We start from the raw sequence: 18,937 nt of genomic DNA on the forward strand, positions 1-18,937 counted from the left end.
TCCGACCCACGCCGCCACCTCTCCGGGCCTATTAAAAACCTCCCCCCGTCCTTCCTCTATCAGCGTGGGGAGGATTAAAGACCAGAAAAGCAAACCAACCCCTCCTTGCCCTTCCCATCATGGCGGCGCGGCGGCTCCCCTCACGCCGTGCGTCCTCCCTTCCCCCCTCCCCTCCGGCCTGGTGCTGCTCCTGCCACCACCGCCCGACTCGAGTGCCGCCCGAGCTAGGCCCGTTCTGAGGCGCCTAGCCTTCCCGGCTTTATTCCCCCCGCTTTGGCTCCCGCCATCGCGGCGGCGGCGGCGGCGGCGGCTCCTGAGCCGTGAGGTGAGGTGGCGAGGCCTCCTCCCCGCCTAGGCCGCGCCTGTTTCCCTCAGCCGAGGAGGGGCGCGCGCCCGCCCCCCTCCTCCTCCTCCCCCCTCCTTCCTTCCCTCGCTCCCGCGTGTGCGGGTCTCCCGCGCCCAGTCGCAGCAGCCTCCTCCTGCCTGCCTGCCTGCCTGCCTGGCTGGCTGGCTTCTCCTTCTTCCTCCTCCCCGGCGCAGGCCCGCCGCAGCGCAGCCGCTCTGAGGTGAGTGTCCTACCGCGCAATCTCCCAGCAGCTCCTCACTCGCCTCGCGCCAGACCCGGCGCAGCCGCAGCAACGCGGGGGCCCCGCACCTCCTCGCCCTCCGCCTCCTCCGCCTCCTCCTCTTCCCAAGAAGGAAAAAAAGAGGGGGAAAGGGCCGCCAGCCGCCCCCCGACGACCGGGCGCGCGCGCGCACGCTCCCACCCCCGACCCCCCCCTCACGAACAACCCCCCCCCCGCGCCGCGGCCGCCCCCCTCTTGCCCCCGCGGGCCGAGGCCTGACTAGGCCCCGAGGAGCCTCTGAGGGGAAGGAGGGAGACTTAGGCCGGCCGTGAGGGAGGGAGGGGGGTCCCTTTTTTTAAAAAAAGGCGGTTCTTTTGACCCTCTTTCTGTGGAACTAACTCGCGGGGGGGGGCTGTGTTGTTGTTGTTGTTGTTGTTGTTGTTGTTGTTGTTAATACTATTATTAATTGCCCTTATTTTATTTCCCGCCCTCCTGTCGCCGCGCTAGGCCGCGACTCCTGGGGTAGATTTGTACGGCTACTTTATATTCCATTCCCCCCCCCTTTTTTTTTTCGTAATCCTGGGCGCGGGAGGGAAAGGGACGCGCGCGCGTGCCATTTTGGGGAAACCCCCCTCCTCAGACACACGCAGGGCAGTGTCAAGATGGGGGTCTTCCTATTTTTCTTTCCACCCCCCCCCAATCTGCTTTCTTTCCCAATCCTCCTTTGATTTGGGACGTGGAGATGGGGCGGCCTCCTGATGAAATCCAGGATAATTCCAAGCAGCCAAGAACAACCTCACTCTGCTCTGTCCCCCTTAAATAGGAACCCCCTTTTTTGCCCACATTCCCATTTTGAGGAATGGTACTGGTTGGAAAGCAGTAACTTTGAAGGATTTGCCTGCCCCCACCCCTTATTTTATTATTTATTTCTTTACTGGACGCCAGAGCCTTTAAAAAAAAAAAAGATTTTCCGTCTTCTTGCACAAAGGGGATTTTTAAAGTTGAAAGGTGGGGCAAACATACCCTAAATACAGATAGGTAGCCATGTTGGTCTGCCATAGTCAAAACAAAATAAAATTTTTTTTTCCTTCCAGTAGCACCTTAAAGACCAACTAAGTTAGTTCTTGGTATGAGCTTTCGTGTGCATTCTTCAGTGTATCTGAAGAAGTGTGCATGCACACGAAAGCTCATATCAAGAACTAACTTAGTTGGTCTTTAAGGTGCTACTGGAAGGAATTTTTTTTTTTTTTGTTATACCCTAAATAAATACATTTAATCTATTGATAAGAAGGGAGGCAGTCACCAGGTGTTTTTTTGTGGTGCGGGGGGGGGGGCATAGGAGCCCAGCCTAATCTCTATTGTTGGGATCCCTAACAGAACTGCAAACTTCTGTCTCAAGTTGATTTCCCCCCACTGACTGCTCTTGATCCCCCAGCCATTGAGAACGATGGACCCTTGCATGCTCTGTAAGAGAAATAATGTGTACCACTGAGATTTTGACAATTGAAGGGTGTATAAATTCTGTTAAATAAATATATTTCTCCTGGGTTCTGGTTATATGCAGACTTGCATCTTTTTAATGTTTAAATTGCACCCACCCCAATCCTTTTGGATAGTGCAGAAGGGGACCGTAGTGCAGGTGCCTAATCTATTCTCACCGTCTTTACCTGTCCCTAAATTGGTGTGTGTGCTTGTACCCTTTGACTGGTCGTCATGGAAGGAAGAGTCCCTGTTTGCCTCAAAAAATGCAGGGTGCTCCATCCAGGGTGAGGATCCTTGCAAGAGAGCAAATCTGTATTCTTAGACAAGGAGATGGATTCCATAGACAGCTCTTGTTCCTGGAAATGGGTGGATTAAGGCTTGGAAGTCTTTGGTAGGGAATGCTAGAAAGCTCATGGCTCATTGGCTGTGCTAAGGAAGCAGAGCCAGCTCTGGCGAAACTGGCATTGCTCAACTTGCTGCTGTAGCTTCCCCAAAAAAGCAGGGGAGGGGAGGGAGAACCTGTGGCCCTCCAGTTGTTGGACTACAACTCCCATCATCGCTGACCATGCTGGCTGAGAGTTGGAGGGCCAAAATCTAGAGGGACACAGGTTCCGCATCTCTACCAATGAGGGCCAAAATTGTTGCCCAATTCCCTTCCCTATTAGGACCCAGGCACTGGAGAAAAAGGCAGATATCTCACTGGTTCTTTCAATATGTTCAGGAACTAGCACAGCCTTAAGCACCCTGCAGTTCAGGATCTGGACCACAGCGTTGGAGATGCCTTTAGTTTGTGCATTTAGTGTCTTGCAAGTGCCTTTCAAAAAGGAGTGCTCCATTCCTATCCTAGACTTCCTTCCTTCCTTCCTTCCTTTCCTTGTTCTTTCCAAATTCAGTGATGTTTGATATGTGAAGGGGCCGTTGGGTTTTTACCCCCACATTAGCTATGTCTCGGAAGCAGGTGATGTACAAAGAGGTAGAAGTTTTGTCTACTAACCCTCTTCCCAAACTGTGTCGGGAGGAATGAGCCAAGGCTCAAAAGTTGCCGTAGCAGAGGAGCTGCATGTCAGGGGAAGTGGCAGCCTGCCTATCGTTTGCATATCAATAGAAACTGGGTGTGGTGGAGTTCCTTTTATCTAATGCAGGCTAGGTTTTGAACTGTGCAGGGCTGCAAGGGCACTGGAGGAGAGAGAGAGGGAATGGCTTCTTCCCCAAACCTATGGTTATGTGGGAGTGGTTTGAATAAAACTTAGTGCATTTAACACAACTTGGATAAGAAGTGTATGGCGGAAGCTGTAGTGCAATTTGTTTGAAAGTTAACTTCTGTGCACCAATTTTCCTGAAGTTGTACTGGAGGCCAGAGACATGTGCAGATACAGGACTTCTGTTTCAGTGTATCTGAAGACGTTTGCATGCACACGAAAGCTTATACCCAGAACAAACTTAGTTGGTCTCTAAGGTGCCACTGGGCAAAATTTTTACTTACTTATTTATTTTATTTCAACTGCATCAAACCAACACGGCTACCTACCTGAATCTAGATACAGGATATGTAAGATACTTTGGTTGACATTGCATTTTGTCTGGCATAACTTGCAGTGTTAGAAACTCAGATATATAATCTAATTTGCCCAATGGCACCTTAAACCTGGGTTACGGTTGCCACAATGGAATGTCTAGGTGCCCTTTTCCCCCCAGTGAAGTTTTTAAAAAACAAATATTATCGATTTCATTTCTATACTACTTTATATTTTAAAGAACAGCTCTCAAAGTGGTTTGCAACATTTTAAAACATCAAATAAAACAATCCACAGTAAAACAAATGAAAGCTTCAAGGAAAATATTTCAGATCTTTCTCTAAGTTACATTTTGCTTTCCCCAGTCACCATCCTGGCGTCCAGAGATCCCCACATGGTCATCGTAGGACCTGTGTCAGTCGCAAAACACACAGGGTGCCTGACTAATTTCTGTCAATGGGCATAAGACACTGGGAGGGACACCAGCACTAGCCCTCTACACCAGACGAGAGAAGCCAGGTCAGTTGCTTGTAGCTGCGACTTCGTACAGTGCATTAAGGTGCAGAGAATTTTTATCCTTGTTAGAATTGCAGCCTCTCCCCCCCCTCCCCCCAGTTTTTACGCAAGAGGGAGGGAAACCGTGACAGTAAAACTGGTTTTTAAATAGGTTTCTTTGATATGCAGAGGACCCTCAGAAAGTGTTATCTGGAACCAGGAAAATTCATTGTGTTATCCCACAAGGATAATTTCTCCCTGGGCTTTTTTCTCTCTTTCCTGAAAATGTCAACATTTGTTTTGCTGCATTCATGTTTCAAAGCGGAGTGGAGCTTCTGTGTCTGCAGTCTCCACTTCTCCTTAGGCTTGCTTCAGACAAGACTCATTTCCTACAAGGAAGTAACTGAAACCGCTTCTTTAAATTGGCTCATGCAGTATGATTGTAAGCATTTCGCCTGAAAGCAAGTCTCACTGCTGCTTACTGCCTTGATCCCCACACATGATCCCCCTACACAGGATGCTTTCACATATCCTTGCTATCATTCAGTTCTTTGCCAAAAAAATTCTCGTCCCACACCTAAAACGTGTAGATAAAATTTCTGTAAGAAGGAAAGAGGTGTGCGCTTGCAATACACGTACGCGGTTAATGTACATAACTTAAAGCAAATGTTTTTGACGCACAGTGAATGCTGTGTCAGTAGAGATACAGGCTGGATCTAGACCAGGGGTCAGCAAACTTTTTCAGCAGGGGCCCGGTCCACTATCCTTCAGACCTTGTGGGGGGCCGGACTATATTCCGGGGGGGGGGGAATTGAATGAATTCCTATGCCCCACAAATAACCCAGAGATGCATTTTAAATAAAAGGACACAGTCTACTCATGTAAAAACATTGATTCCTGGACCGTCCGCAGGCTGGATTGAGAAGGCGATTTGGCCGGATTTGGCCCCCAGGCCTTGGTTTGCAGACCCCTGATCTAGACACACCGAAGAAAACAGGTAGAGAAAAAACAGGACTCCATATCGCCATCTGATGACACAATGTTACATTGCATATACAATGCATTTGTTGTTTAGTCGTGTTTGATAAATCGCTTTTTCTTTACTAGTCTAGTTGAGTTCACTGTGATTTATAGACTATTACAGTGTTGGGCCAGAGCAAGAGAAACACATTCAGATCCCCTGAACATTCAAGGTTCAGAAAAAGGCAAGCCAACACGATCAGGGTGGTGAAGCGAGCAACCCAACCATAAGGAAAAGACTGGGCATTTTTAGTTTAGAGAAAAGGTGCGTAAGATGGAACATAGAGGTGTATAAATTTCTGCATGGTGTAGGGAAAGTGGATAGAGAAAAGTTTTTATCCCCCTTTCATGCTATTAGAACCCAGAGTGACCCAGTAAAGCTGAATGGTGGAAGATTCAGACCAGACAAAAGAAGTCACTCGCACAGCACATAGATATTGGGAAGGAGACAAACCGTAAGCCTGTGTTTGCACATAACACTAAGCCAAACTGTAGCTTGGCTCCATGTAGAGCATCAGGAACAGCAGAGGAGTGAAGTGGCTGTGATTTTTCATCTTGGACAGATATCTGCACAAATGTTCATTCTTGCTAAACTTTAGTTTTGACTTAACTTAGTTATAGATGAACCAGACCACAGTCTCAGGTCAATCCACTTCACTTGGCAGTAGGATGAAAATAGAAATGTAGCCAAAGAAAAATAATCAGAATTTAATGGAAGTATCTGCCCACACTAGAATTCCAATCAATGTTTTGTGATAAAAGCAAGAGTCTTCTAGTCATACCTCTGGTTGCGTTTGCTTCATGTTGCGGATTTTCGGGTTGCGAATGTGCAGAAGCGACCTGCGCATTTTGTGCGTGCACAGAAGTGCTCTTTTGCGCACGCGCAGTAGTGTTTCTCTACTTATGGACTTTTTGGGGTGCAAATGGCACCCCAAAATGGATCACGTTCGTAAGTAGAGGTACCACTGTATAGCAAATAAGGATGCTGGTGGGAGAAAAATTAGTTACGTTTATTGTTCATAATTCTGTTATATTGGGGGGGGGGGAGAAATACTTAATGGTACAAATCAAAAGGTTGCTTTTATCCTTTAGTCTTTTATCTTCTCTTGGGAACTCTTCACCTATAATACCTAGTAAAAATGGCTTCTGGTTTTTTTGACAAATGTATTTTTAAACATTTTCTTTAACTCATTATATATCATTTCCCAGAAAGCCTTTACCAATGTACATGTCACCATTGAGTTCAGTGAGATTTCATACAATCGCAGCCTAAGTTCATTCCCACTTTACATCTTAAGCAGTCATTGTTGCAACCCCTTCAGAGTCACAGCTCCTTATGGTCTTGTCACCAACATAATGCTAAGGACCCATCTGTCAATGCAAGGATTTATGCTTTTGCAACAGAACTTCTCTCCCCCCCCCCATCCCCTAAATCTGCTCTGGGTTCCCCCCACCAATCGCCCCGAGCAGATTTGAGGAGGGCAGGGGGAGGACAACTGGATTGTACAACTGGAAATCCTTGAGGACTGGTTGCTTAGCACTACTTTGGATATAACCCTGAACATGTAAAGGAGCTATGAATCTGGAAGAGCTGGGCTACTCTTTTGCACTGTGACTGACAGAGAGGCTCCCTGTCCTGCAAATTCAGGAAATCTGTGAAAGACTTAACAAATCTTGTGTCCAGATGCCCCGACTTTGTGGAACGCTCTGTCACAAGAGACTAGGGCCCTGCGGGACTTGACATCTTTCCGCAGGGCCTGCAAGATGGAGCTGTTCCGCCTGGCCTTTGGTTTGGACTCAGTCTGACCCTTATGGTTTTGATCTATGGGCTACTTTTAAAATGAGGTTTCATTTTAAATTGCATTTTACTGTAATTTTACTGGTGTTAGCTGCCCTGAGCTCGGCTCTGGTTGAGGAGGGTGGGGTATAAATAAATGTTGTTGTTGTGGGGTATAAATAAATGTTGTTGTTGTTGTTATTTGTAAGAACCATAAATGTCATAGAGGAGTTTTGTCTGACAATGGTGTCTGACAACTACTTCTATGTCCAAATACAGCTGAGGGCACAGATCATCCATCTTCGCCTTGTGTTTAACTGGAAACAGCCTGAGCCCAACGCCTCTCAGGATCATCAATCTCCATTTCACCCTTCCTGGGTTCTGGCTATGGTATCATCCTTATAAGAGATGAGATCACATAGCAAAGAAGCGGACAGATGTCAGGGTCTCCTCAGTGTTGGCCCCTGTACTCTGGAAGCATGTTAGCAAGAAGATAAACCACAACCTGCTCCTATTCATTTTTGGAGGAGGAATTAATGGAAGGCAATTCTTTTTTCTTGAGCCTTTGGTTGGGCTCTCTTTAGCCTTCCCAGCCGCACTTCCTGGGATCAGTCCCACTTCCTACAGAAACCTCTTCCTTGCAATGTCAGAGATCAGCGCCTGATAAAGGACGGCAGGGTGTTTGTGTGTGTTGGTGCTCCTTTCACCCAGTGCCCTGTTCTTTCAGCGTTCATCACTTGTTCAGCTGGTACATGCAAGTACATATTATGCGGCCGCCTTTCTCTTTGAGGAGTGACAATTGTTTTAAATTGCCCGGCTGCCTTGTATCAAAACCTGTCTTCAGGCAAGCAGCTCAGAGCACTTGCTAATGAGAATTTTCTCCGATGCCAAAATCCAACAGCCATTTTGCTGTTAACTTACTTAAAACAAAGAGCTGCTTTGTATTCCCCTCTCCTTTTTGCTACCAGCCCAGACTGTTTTTTCTTCTTTTTCAAGACTGTGATTATCTTCTTTTAAAATATGCTGCTAGCAGGGACTGTGCTTTGAAAATGTCAGTCCTGTGGGTGTGATATTTTGGGGAGAGGCTCTAGGCAGGCAGTGCACACAGAAGAGACCATTGCCCCAATCCTGGTTACTGGTTTGTTTGTTTTCACACAGCCCCCAGTCAGCTACTGGCTCTGAATATTTCCATATCACATAGCTGACATATGAAGGTGAGAGAAATACTTCAGCTCTAAAGTAACATTTTCTTGACTGGTTAAAATAGGATATTGGGCCATCTTGACGTTGGTAGAGATTGTTGTTTTCCAAAGTGGGTGGACTTGGAATCAAGTAATGGGTGGGCTTAGAATAATGCTTGAAGTTTATACTGGCTGCAAATTGACTGCCTCAAGTCTGCTGTTTTCCAAAACCTGCAGATCCTCACTGCTGAAAAAGGAGAACTATCAGTCCTTTTGGGGGGGGGGTACATTGTGTACATTTTATATAAAATTTAACTCAACATAGCGAAATGTCTTGAGTTAAAATGTCTAACTAGTAAAGTGTAACTTCGTAGGTGAAACTGACCATGCTGCATTTTCAGGGGTTTGGAAAATGGTGCTCTGGGTGACCGATTTGCCCCCATTGAGGGTGGAGGTTAAGATGCACTTTGCTGTAGTGTTTTGGTCTGCAGATAGCATGTTGGCATAGGACAGGGGTAAGCAAACTAAGGCCCGGGGGCTGGATCTGGCCCAATTGCCTTCTAAATCCGGCCTGCGGACGGTCCGGGAATCAGCGTATTTTTAGATGAGTAGAATGTGTGCTTTTATTTAAAATGCATCTCTGGGTTATTTGTTGGGCATAGGAATTCGTTTATCATTATTTTTTTCCAAAATATAGTCCGGCCCCCCACAAGGTCTGAGGGACAGTGGATAGGCCCCCTGCTGAAAAAGTTCGCTGACCCCTGGCATAGGACTAATTATGAGTAGCTTTGGTCACATTTACAGCAGGAGTGGGGAACCCTTTTCACACATACCCATCTGTGCAAACGTCCAGGGGCCACATGTCACAGTGGTGTGGGGCCAGAGGCAAAAGTAGGCGGAGCAATGAATGATTTTTGCCTTTAAATAGAAGGCCTGTTTCTACACCCACACCCACCCCTCTCTATTCTAAATCCTGGCAGCCAAGAGGCATTTTTAGATTTCAAGGAAACATTCCAGCCAGGCAAGTCACTCAAGGAGGGTATGAAGTAGAGCTGATGAGGTGTATGCCCCAAGGAGAGGAACTATGGCTGAGGAAGGGGGTGATCTGCCTGGGGAGATTCCCATGGACCCAGGCAGAGAGGCCTGGGGCTTGGAAGTTCCTCACCTGCAATTTATGGCATGCTAATCAAAGGTTAGGGACGCGGGTGGTGCTGTGGGTTAAACCACAGAGCCCAGGACTTGCTGATCAGAAGGTCGGCGGTTCGAATCCCCAAAACAGGGTGACTTCCTGTTGCTTGGTCCATGCTCCTGCCAACCTAGCAGTTCGAAAGCACCTCAAAGTGCAAGTAGATAAATAGGTACTGCTCCGGCGGGAAGGTAAAGGCGTTTCCGTGCGCTGCTCTGGTTTGCCAGAAGCGGCTTAGTCATGCTGGCCACATGACCCGGAAGCTGTACGCCGGCTCCCTCGGCCAATAAAGCGAGATCAGCGCCGCAACCCCAGAGTCGGCCACGACTGGATCTAATGGTCAGGGGTCCCTTTACCTTTAATCAAAGGTTGCACAATTCTCGCTCTTCTGATGTGCTTGGTTTTCTGAGCATCTGTTAATTCCCCAATGCCTTTGTTAACTTGGTTTGAAGAGTTAGCCTTTTCTAAAAAAGCATTAAAGAGCAGATAGTTCACTCTTACGGTAATGCAATGCAAGGAGACATTTTAAAGACAGCCCCATATTCTTGGACAGGTGCAATTCAGAGAGTTCTAGACTGGTTAAACAAAATTCTCGATAACGCCTGGAACCTTTTTCTGCTTTTTGGTAAATAAAAAATTGGTGCTACTTCTAGTCAAAAGAAGGCATGGTGCAATGAAGAATGCACATGTTCTCAATGCTTTTCCTCACTTGTCAGTTGTGAACAGGAGCCCCCACCCCAAGACTTCAGACACAATAAATCATCCAGTGCTTGAAGAAACAAATTCTGTGCATAGTGTAATGTATCTGCACAGGAGTGCTAGGCCATGTCTTCCCCTCCTGATGTTTTTGACTACAGCTCCCATCAGCCCCAGCTAGCATGTCCAAAGCATCTGGAGGGAGCCAGTTTGCGGAAGGCTTTTAGACAGTTTGGTACTGGTAATGCTCAGATATTTGCCTTCGTTTCCTTGGTCACACATGCTGAGCTAGGCTCTGGCAATGTGGGGCAGGTCCTAGGGACAAGCTAAAGGGAGGCATGGGTAGAGACAGCAACTCCTTAATAATAATAAATAATAATAAAATTTTATGTATATCCCGCCCTCCCCAGCCGAAGCCGGGCTCAGAGCGTCTAACATCAGTACAGCTGCTGGCTAGCAGGCGCTGCTTCCTAAGAAAACAAGTCTGGCCCACTCTGCTCGCTTGCAGAGATTATTTCATGATAATAGCAGCAACAAGTTCCTGATCTGCAAGTATGGAGAAGGAGTCGTTTGGTTTCTAGTACCAGTTATTTTGACGCAGGCAACGCTGGGCCAAACCAGCCATGAAGAAACAGGCTGGAGTAGTGGTTCCCAACCTTTTTATTCTCTGGGCCACACTTTCAAGATAAAAACTTAACAGCCACACCTTGTTCCTTCATTGAGGAATATGCACATATATGTCATTTTGGCCTTGCTCCAGAAAGCAGGCTTCACAACTACTGGCTGGGGCTGATGGGAACTGTAGTCCAAAACATCTGGAAGGCTTCTCTACTGCGTGTCGCTATGTCTTTCCCCACAAAACAGAACCAAATAGTTTTCTGTTAGTGTAGGAAAGTTGTTGCTTCAGTTCAAACAGTTTTGATGGGCTTTCAGTCCTCTCTCCTGAAACATAGGTTATCCTGTAGAATTCTATCCATGATATTTTATCTGCTCAATCAGAATGAATTACAGGAACCAAAAGTCGTATTGGCAACACGGCATTCCTTTTTTGTGAATGCAGCCCTGGTTTAAGGAGGCGTTCGGCGCCTAGCTTATACAGTGCATGCTCGGGTTGCGAACATGATCCGTGCGGGATGCACGTTCGCAACCTGCAGCATTTGCAACCTGCAGTGGCGTGTCTGCGCATGTGCTGGTTGTGACTTGGTGCTTCTGCGCATGTGCAAAGTGCGATTTAGCACTTCTGCGCATGTGCGACCGCCGAAACCTGGAAGTAACCCATTCCGGTACTTCCGGGTTTCGGCGGGTCTGTAACCCGAAACAACGCAACAAGCATCTGTAACCCAAGGTATGACTATAGCTGAATTTCCAACATTGCATTTCGTCCTCGCAACAACCTTATAAGGTAGGTTGGGCTGACAGGCAGTGAATGGCCCCCAAGGTCCCCTGGTGGGGATTTGAACCCTGGTCTTCAGGGTCCTAGTCTGACACCCTAACCACTACACCGCTACTGGTTCTCTGCAAGCAAAGACGATGCTGCTGTTGAGCGGCAGCCTTCCCATATCCTATCTGAAAAGCCAGTAGGTACTGAGCATTGCGCGCTCTCCCATGTGTGCCCCAGTTGCCCCACAATGCTGCTTGTGGTTTTCTGGTTATCGTCTCTCGGTATGGAAGCCGACATGGCCGGACGACATGGCAGAACACAAAGTAAATAGTACGTTGCTGCTGAGAAAACCTTCAGGCTTTGTTTCCTGATGCTCCATGAAAGATTCTGTGCCTTGTGTGATGCTCACTTTCAGGAGACAGTTTCCGGGGGACTGCCAGGTAGAGCAGGCCTCCTCTAAATCAGCTCCGGTTTCATTCCAAGAGCCCATTCATAGAATCAAGAACCTTGGAAGGGTCCCAATGGGTCATTTAGCCTGACCCCTTGCAATGCAGTGTTATCAGCACAGCGAATGGGAGGGCAAATTAATAATAATAATAATAATAATAATAATAATAAAAATAATTTATACCCTGCCCATCTGGCTGGGCTTCTCCAGCCACTCTGGGCGGCCTTCAACAAAATATGAAAATACAGTAATGCATCAAACATGAAAAGCTTCCCTAAACAGGGCTGCTTTCAGATGTCTTCTAAAAGTCTGGTAGTTGTTGTTCTCTTTGACATCTGATGAGAGGGCGTTCCACAGGGAGGGCGCCATCACCGAGAAGGCCCTCTGCCTGGTTCCCTGTAACTTGGCTTCTCGCAGTGAGGGAACCGCCAGGAGGCCTTTGGCGCTGGACCTCAGTGTCCGGGCGGAACGATGGGGGTGGAGATGCTCCTTCAGATATACTGAACCGAGGCCGTTTAAGGCTTTAAAGGTCGGCACCAACACTTTAAATTGTGCTCGGAAATGTACTGTCAAACAGCTCTTACTGTCAGAAAGTTTTCCCTGATGTTGAGTGGGAATCCCCTTTCTTGTATCTTGAAGCCAAGGGTTCGAGTGCTACTCTCCAGAGCACTCAGTGCTCTCTGGTCTAAAAGCAGTCTGGAGGCACATGCAATGTGTACCACACTTGTTCCAAATGGCCAGTTCTTGCATTTTCACATGTTATCTGTCAATGTCTACCAACACCTCCTAGCTGAAGTAGAAGCCTATCCTTGCCCACAAACTTGATCTCAGCCACCTTCTGAGCAGGTGCTTCCCATGACAGTTCTTCTCTGGAATCAAGAGCACAGCTTGGCAGCCTCCATAGAATCATAGAATCCTAGAGTTGGAAGAGACCACAAGGGCCATCGAGTCCAACCCCCTGCCAAGCAGGAAACACCATCAGAGCACTCCTGACATATGGTTGTCAAGCCTCTGCTTAAAGACCTCCAAAGAAGGAGACTCCACCACACTCCTTGGCAGCAAATTCCACTGTCGAACAGCTCTTACTGTCAGGAAGTTCTTCCTAATGTTTAGGCGGAATCTTCTTTCTTGCAGTTTGGAACCATTGCTCCGTGTCTGCTTCTCTGGAGCAGCAGAAAACAACCTTTCTCCCTCCTCTATGTGACATCCTTTATATATTTGAACATGGCTATCATATCACCCCTTAACCTCCTCTTCTCCAGGCTCTTCTTCAGTTATACTGCCACAACCTTCAGCCAAACACTCATCCGACAAGCGGCAATTCTCTGGCTGTTAAGCTTTACTATTATTTATTGAATTTATATGCGGCCTTATACCCGGAGGTCTCGGGGCAGTTCACAGAAAAGATCAACATAAAAACCACATGAATTCATCAGTGGAAGTAGTCTTTGGGGAATAAATGGAGCAGGATATGGAAGAGACTTGGAACATTAGATCATGGCACTCTTAATCTCAGAGTCCCACATTGGGCAAAAGTTTCCTGCCTTTTTTTTTTTTTTAAAATGATATTTATTAGTTTCAAAAATTAGAGAGAAAGAAAAAAGAAGAAAGCAACAAAAAACAAAAGAAAATTTTCAAAGCATATATAACAATACTTAAAAGAGGGAAACAAGAAAAAAAAACATAAAAATCAATACAAAAATAACAATAAAAACACAATATTCCATATCTTTATCTTTCATTAACTTGTTTCATCGACCTCCTCACACCTCCCTTTTTGTATTCTATTTTTTTTTAATAATATTTATTAAGGGTTTTTTAGTTACAACACACAAAACAAAACATACAGAAATATCACATTTTATAACATATTTTCTTGTCCTCTTTGGACTTCCTCACATCTCCCGCTCCTGCGTTCCAAATTTATAAAAATTAATCCAGCAATTTATCACCCTTTTTGTATTCTAGTTTAGTTATTTCAGCAAATTCTTTCCATCCTTCTCAATTTTTACTTTTTTTAAAAATAGTTTTTTAGATAGTTTGTCTTAACAACTATTTTTTAAATAGTTTGTCCTATTAATTAACTCAGCAAATCCTTTCCATCTTTCACTATATTCTGTCGTTCAGTTTACCTTAGTTTATTTTAACCTTATCTTCCCAAAAATACCTTAAGACTTAAAACTTAATATTTATTTATACATAATTCCTTATAACATTTCTGCTAAAGCCAAATATTTTCATTCCAACATTTTTCCTAACACTCATTAATTTTATACTAATTCCCAAAATAAATTTTTAAAAGTTTTCTTCCAATCTTCCTCCAGCGTCTCTTCTTCCTGGTCTCGGGTTATGTCACTCCTTACTGTCCATTCCATCTAGTCCATCAACCTGGTAATCTTATATCCAAGGCTCTTAAGTCTTTTCCATGTCCCTTCTGCAGGTCTTCTTGCAGGCAGTTGGACTAGATGACTCTTTTGGTCCCTTCCAACTCATTATGATTCCATGATTAACTTGAAAACTTTAAGGAGTGCTACTGAATTGTTTGGAGGATGCCTCTTTGGCCTCACTCCATAGCTAGACAAACCCAAATCCTTGCCTCAGTTATTGCCCAATTCACTCAGTTATCATGCAGTGCAAAATCTAGAGAATTTGGCTTTCGGACAGGCACATCCGCCTGTCCTTTCCACACCACAGAGTGAACTGTATGGCTCCACAGAGGCCTTCAAGAGTCCTCCATATGAACCATCTCCAGCCTCCCTCGATTGAGCATTCATGTGCACATGCACAGCACCTGTGGAGTCTGAGGCCTCTGTAGCAGTTGTCTGCTTCCCCTACCCAAGCGATGAAAAATGCTGTAAAAGGGTTTGAAGCCTGCAGGACTTGGAATACGCCCCCCCCCCCGCCTTCACCAGCACTAGAGTTCTTGGGGAATAAAGGATATGGTACCTGTATTTCGAAGGGACGCGGGTGGCGCTGTGGGTTAAATCACAGAGCCTAGAACTTGCCGATTAGAAGGTCGGTGGTTCGAATCCCCACGATGGGGTGAGCTCCCGTTGCTCAGTCCCTGCTCCTGCCAACCTAGCAGTTCGAAAGCACGTCAAAGTGCAAGTAGATAAATAGGTACCGCTTTGGCAGGAAGGTAAACAGTGTTTTCGTGCGCTGCTTTGGTTTGCCAGAAGCGGCTTAGTCATGCTGGCCACATGACCCGGAAGCTGTACAACGGCTCCCTCGGCCAGTAAAGTGAGATGAGCATCGCAACCCCAGAGTCGGCCACGACTGGACCTAATGTTCAGGGGTCCCTTTACCTTTACCCGTATTTCAGAACAACCCAAATTCTGTTCGAATGTCTGCGTAAACAAATGGAGTTGCATCCAGACACTGAGCCTGGGGAGTTCTACTTGAACAAAGGGACTTCCCTTTCCTCTCCATGGGCACCCTCAAAATCTGCTCCAGAAAGTCCTCCAAACTTCTGGAGAAGATGTTGGGCAGAGGGGCTTCAGGGGAGAGGAGAGGGGAGAGTTGCACAAACGGATGTCTGCCATCAGCATCAGATGGAACCCACAGGTTTGGTTGAAGTTTTTCTGGACCACACCAGAGCATGGCCCCATCCATCTCTCATATTGTCCACCCAGTGTTAGGTTCTCAAGCATTTTAAGCTCTGCGCACAGCTCGATGAACACAAAAGCTGTATTTTCGCATTATGTTTTCACTAAATTTTATCAGTTTAAGAACAGGTAATTTTTAGCACCTGCATTTTCTACCCACCCAGCCTTGTAACATAAGCTTCTAGTTATGTAACCCCATCAGTAATCTTACCAAACTTGCTGGTACTAATTGGCGACTGAAGGCTAATTAGCCGTTGTTATTACAAAGAAAATGGATTGTTAGCTTTTAGTGTTCTGTGATTTTTTTTTATACAGTGCAACTACAGTGTTTTGTGTGTCATATATTTATTATAAAAAAAAAACTTGGCAAAGCAGCATCTTCGAAAACAGACACGGAACCAAGACAAAGGATACAAAGGCCCATTTCCCATTCCACCCCCACATCTGCTCTCCATTCTGAAGTATTCTTAGAAATCTCGTTCTGTGTTTATGGTTGCTTTCTGTTGCTAGGGATCATTAGGAAAGGGACTGAAAATAAAAACTGTTAGTATTATAATGCCATAATACAAACCTGTTGGGCAACTGCAGTTGGAATATCGTGTATAGTTCCAATAGCCACAACTTAAAAAGGACAGTGCAGTGTTGCAGAAGGTTCAGAAAAGGGTAACCGAAAATGATCAAGGAGATGGAGTACTGTACTTCCTCCATGAAGAAAGGGTGGACATGATAGAAATTCATAAAAATTGTGCTATGGCACAGAGCAGGCTTCCTCAAACTCAGTCCTCCAGATGTTTTTGGCCTACAACTCCCATGATCCCTAGCTAGCAGGACCAGTGGTCAGGGATGATGGGAATTGTAGTCTCAAAACATCTGGAGGGCCGAGTTTGAGGAAGCCTGGCATAGAGAATGCAGAGAAGTCTTTCTCCCTCTCTTGCAATACTTTATTTATTTATTTATTTATTTATTTATTTATTTATTTATTTATTTATACATACCCCGCCCACCTGGCTGGGTTTCCCCAGCCACTCTGGGCGGCTTCCAACAGAACACCAAAATACAATAACCTATTAAACATTAAAAGCTTCCCTAAACAGGGCTGCCTTCAGATGTCTTCTAAAAGTCTGGTCGTAGTTGTTCTCTTTGACATCTGGTGGGAGGGCGTTCCACAGGGAGGGCGCCACTACCGAGAAGGCCCTCTGCCTGGTTCCCTGTTACCTTCAGATATACTGGACCGAGGCCGTTTATGGCTTTAAAGGTCAGCACCAACACTTTGAATTGTGCTTGGAAACGTACTGGGAGCCAATGTATGTCTTTCAAGACCGGTGTTATGTGGTCTCGACGGCCACTCCCAGTCAATAGTCTAGCTGCTGCATTCTGGATTAGTTGTAGTTTCCGGGTCACCTTCAAAGGTAGCCACACGTAGAGCACATTGCAGTAGTCCAAGTGAGAGATAACTAGAGCATGCACCACTCTGAACTTGTGGATATCCAACGAAGCTGAGTGTTGGTTCAGGACAGAAAAAAAGAAGGTATTTCTTCACGCTGCACATAGTTGAACTATGGAACTCCCTCCCACAAGAGACAGTCATGGCGACTGACTTGGACAGTTTTAAAAGAGGATTAGACAAATTAATGGAGGAGATGACTCCAGCAGCTACTAGGCTCTGCTCCACTTCCAAAGTTGGGAGGCAGCAATGATTCTGAATATCGGCTGCAAGAAATCACAGGAGGGGAAGAGTTGCTCTTGCGCTCGAATCCTGCTTGTGGGTTTCCCACAGGGATCTGGTTGGCCGCTGTGAGAACAGGACTTTGGGCATGACTGGCCGCTGGCCTGATCCAGCATGCTTTTCTTATGTTCTTACATTAATAAAGCGATGGGAGGAACGGGGATGTCCTCTGCAAGCAATTATTAGTTCAGACCTCTGGCGAGACTGATTTTCCTTCTCCTGGCACTACGGTGGGGCGGATGGTGGAGAAAGTGAAGTGGTCCACTTGGCTCTGGCCTAACTCACTGCCAGCATTCAGTCCCCAACAGATTGCCCCTGAAGGATCACACCTGGTTTGTACATCCGATGAGCCACACTGCCTCTGTTATAACGGTGAATAAGCAGGGCACAACCCAATGCTTTAAGGTACATTAGCGACCTTCACACCACATGTAGAACATGAAACCTGACTGCTTGGGAAAGGAAGCGCATGAATACTGAATGAGACCGTCATCCTGTTCTTTAGGATTTTAAGTTACAGTGCCGTTTTAACTTTGGGTTTTAGGTTACGCCCCTGGAGAGGGGTTGCTCTGGTGTCTGAAAGAGGAGCTGTTTCTTGTCTTTTAATTATAAATCCAGTATATCTGAAGGAGCGTCTCCACCCGCATCGTTCTGCCTGGACACTGAGGTTCAGCTCCGAGGGCCTTCTGGCGTTCCCTTATAGCAAGAAGCCACATTACAGGGAACCAGGCAGAGGGCCTTCTCGGTAGTGGCCCCCGCCCTGTGGAATGCCCTCCCGTCAGATGTCAGAGAGAAAAACAACTACCAGACTTTTAGAAGACATCTGAAGGCAGCCCTGTTTAGGGAAGCTTTTAATGTTTGATGCATTACTGTATTTTAATATTTTGTTGAAAGCTGCCCAGAGTGGCTGGGGAAGCCCAGCCAGATGGGTGGGGTATAAATATATTACTATTATTATTATTATTATTATTTGTTTGTTTACATTCTCCTTTGGGAGGTTGTGGACTCTCCTTCCTTGGAGGTAAGATGGCGCTCTGTCATGGATACTTTAGTTGAGATTCCTGCATTGCAAGGGATTAGAATACAGTGGTGCCTCGCAAGACGAAAATAATCCATTCCGCGAGTCTCTTCGTCTAGCGGTTTTTTCGTCTTGCGAAGCAACCCTATTAGCGGCTTAGCGGCTTTGAAAAAGGGGGGGAAGGGAAAAGACTCGCAAGACGTTTTCGTCTTGCGAAGCAAGCCCATAGGGAAATTCGTCTTGCGAAGCGCCTCGAAAAACGGAAAACCCTTTCATCTAGCGGGTTTTTCATCTTGCGAGGCATTCGTCTTGCGGGGCACCACTGTAGATGACCCACGGGGTCCCTTCCAACTCTACAATTCTATGAATAGGGGGAGGGAATATATATAAAAAATAAAAAATATATATTGTCCAGTAGCACCTTAGAGACCAACCAAGTTTGTTCTTGGTATGAGCTTTCGTGTGCATGCACACCTCTGTATGCACACGAAAGCTCATACCAAGAACAAACTTAGTTGGTCTCTAAGGTGCTACTGGACAATTTTTTTATGTATATATTATTTTTTATGTATTTCTACTGCGTCAGACCAACACAGCTACCTACCTGAATCTAGGGGGAGGGAGACAGTCACATCAGGGGCCACGCTCAGCCAGTGACTCCTGAGACGCGTCAGCCTGCATTTTTTGTCACTAGCCAGCCAGGTCGCAATGCAGGTTCAGTAGTCATAAGAACATAAGAAAAGCCTGACAGCTGGATCAGATCAAAGGCCCACCCAGTACTTACAGTGGCCAACCAGATGCCCATGGGGCTCTCACAAGCAGGTCCTGAGCACACCAGTGCT

The 18,937-nt window shown here is 46.2% G+C and overlaps 1 protein-coding gene across 5 annotated transcripts in view; it reads left to right on the forward strand.

Moving 5' to 3' along the window:
• Positions 1-468: 468 nt before the first annotated feature.
• Positions 469-18,937, forward strand: part of NRF1 (nuclear respiratory factor 1) — an 81,743-nt gene continuing 63,274 nt past the window's right edge. For all 5 annotated transcript variants that reach the window (XM_081880005.1, XM_081880007.1, XM_081880009.1 and 2 more), the window contains exon 1: positions 469-566. The gene's annotated coding sequence lies outside the window, so the exon portion shown is untranslated. The remainder of the gene's footprint in view (positions 567-18,937) is intronic.

The sequence above is a fragment of the Podarcis erhardii genome (assembly GCF_964252035.2).
Source record: "Podarcis erhardii genome assembly, chromosome: 10".
Lineage (NCBI taxonomy): Eukaryota > Metazoa > Chordata > Lepidosauria > Squamata > Lacertidae > Podarcis > Podarcis erhardii.